The following is a 2,514-nucleotide window of genomic DNA, read 5'->3' as shown; positions in this document are numbered from 1 at the left end:
ACAATTGTCAATATTAAGTAGTCTTTGATTATCTATATTACGTTATGATATCGGCAACTTTTCATCTTCCATTTCCATTTTTTTCTCTCATGTGACGCCGTAACATTTGTGACCACCGGATCCTCAATCTTCCTCCAGCAACATTCCGGCACCCTTCAAAGCGACTCACCGGCACCATTCAGTTGCAATCAATACCTGCAATCAATTCGGGAGGTGCAATCACTTGAGGAGTCTACCATCAGTTACCAACCCATTGAAGACGATGTTCAGCCGTTCCCCGTACCAGGGTTACAAGTCGACCTTATAACCACGGCTCCTACTCTCATTGATTTCGATTTGGAGGTTTGTAGGCAAGCTATAGTTAAGGCTACAAAACCTTCGCGCATTTGCCAATTTCGTATCTTCTAAATCACTTCGTAAACATGAATGAGGTATGCCTGTTGATTTTGTTTGTTTTGTTTTAATTTAAGCTTCTTAAAGTTGAAGAATCGTAGAGTAGATTGTGTGCTTCTTCATTAAGATCCTTAACTTTGTGGTTTTAGGTTAGGTTTCATTAGTGCTTATATATTCTACTGCAGTTGAATTTATATGATAATTATATGACATTGATAATTGTTTACAAAACTGGGAATGAAATTCTGATGAAAGGAAGTGCTTGATTATTTGCCGGTGAATGTTTTGGGGACAACCTCATCGTCATCATGTTCATCGCCTGTTCTGAATTTTTAGATGGAGCCCTCTTCAAACAAAAGCTATTGTCGCAATTACTGACAATCATACGTGTCTCATGTTTTTGTATCTACTTAGTATGAAAATTTATCATAAAGACATGATTATCAAAACTAATGTGCATTTGTTCATGGTTTAATTATTATGACAAATGGATGCAAATGTAGGGTTTTTATTAAATACATTTTTTTTGTGAAATTAGGAGCCTGGAAAGATACATATGGTGTTGGAGTATTGAAAAGGAGGTGCCTTGTCTATGTTTATTCGAACGCGTTAGGGTCAGATTTCAAAGTTGACATCGGTGCACTTCATGCAACACTTTATTTTTTTTTTCATGTTATTGATATTGGTGGCTGGTGAGTGACTTGAGTTGAGTATGATTGTCTGTCTTGTAGCAGCTGATTTGAAAGTGCTTCATGATAATCAGATTTTTCATTGAGACCTAAATCGTAGGTTGGTGTTGGTTTATTATTTGCGTCCTGTTTTATGCTATTTTTTAACGCCTGGCCATGTATATCTGCTTCATTTGGTAACGAGGTTTAAGAATTTAAAGTATTTTGGAACTGTGAGTTAGTTAACTTTGCATAGGAAGATGATCAAAACTTAGACTTTTAGGATCATAACAACCATGACATCTGGTGGTGCACATATCTATTTTAAATTCAGTATTTATGTTTATGTTTATTTATTGTATGTCTTATGTTTTGAGCAGAATCTTCTACTGTCTACAAATGATGACAATTCAGTATTAAAGATTGCAGATTTTGGCTTTGCAAGGTCAATAATTCAGCATTATATATCCATTGAGTCATGCCTTTTAGGCTTTCAGCTTATGAATGACAAGAGAACATGTAATTATATCTGCAGGTCTTTGCAACCTAGAAACCTTGATAAAACCTTATGTGGCTTGCCACCTTATATGGCACCAGAAATTATGCAACTTCATAAGCATGGCGACAAGGTGATATTATATTTAAAAGTTCAACAAATACTTAATTTAGTTTCTCTTATGGACTGTTGCTGCCATTATCTTTCAACTTGTAACCGGGAGCGGAGAACGCCGTTCATAGGAAACAATCAAATTCAGGTTTTTAATTCTTTTATTTTACATAATGATTTGAATTAACCTACTATTTATGCCATGTTAAGGATTTTCATACCCTAAAGGCCCAATTTTCAAGAACGAACAAGAATATATCCAATAAGATAATCTACCGTTTAGTCTTGATTATGATTCAAACATGGTATATGGAAGCCCGCCAACTATTAAGAAGTCAGCTATGAGATCTACATATGGGTTTTCTCTTCACACTAAAGATGATAAACGGGAGTACGAGACTCATCAAGAGACATGGAAATTTCTTTGAGGTATAAACAAAAACCAGATAATAATGGTTTTCCACATGGAAACTGTAGATTGTCAGAAGGGAATCTAAAAGAATCTTTGAGATCAGTTGATCACATGCCTATGGCTACACATCCCAAAGTTTAGTAAGAATCTTAATATGTACCACAGTGAACCAGGCATTTACTTGGTTTCACCAATGGAAAGAAATTGCACAGGTTAGTATTTTTACTTATGAAACAGGTTAATTCACGTTTGTTTACATTTCTAAAGAGTACTAAAACGTTAGCTAAGTCAAAATGGGTTAAAAGTTTGCCAGAATGTATGTTTGCATAAAAGCCTCTATATTTATCTTTAGCACTAGAAACTGTAACATGCCAAGTTTGGCTCATACATATCTGTTCAGGTGAAAAACGAGCATTTTTAAAAGAACGAATTGA

At 35.0% G+C, this 2,514-nt stretch overlaps 1 long non-coding RNA gene across 1 annotated transcript; it reads left to right on the top strand.

Moving 5' to 3' along the window:
- Positions 1–695: 695 nt before the first annotated feature.
- Positions 696–1,774, top strand: LOC143593652 (uncharacterized). The gene is made up of 3 exons (XR_013146149.1): positions 696–1,182; positions 1,442–1,506; positions 1,597–1,774. It is a non-coding gene; the product is annotated as an uncharacterized LOC143593652 (long non-coding RNA).
- The last annotated feature ends 740 nt before the right edge of the window (positions 1,775–2,514 follow it).

The sequence above is a fragment of the Bidens hawaiensis genome, unplaced genomic scaffold (assembly GCF_021521415.1).
Source record: "Bidens hawaiensis isolate Kalapana, Puna unplaced genomic scaffold, B.hawaiensis_p1.1 tig00042447_1, whole genome shotgun sequence".
In the NCBI taxonomy this organism is placed as follows: Eukaryota; Viridiplantae; Streptophyta; class Magnoliopsida; order Asterales; family Asteraceae; genus Bidens; species Bidens hawaiensis.
This window is presented reverse-complemented; position numbering and strand designations above follow the sequence as displayed.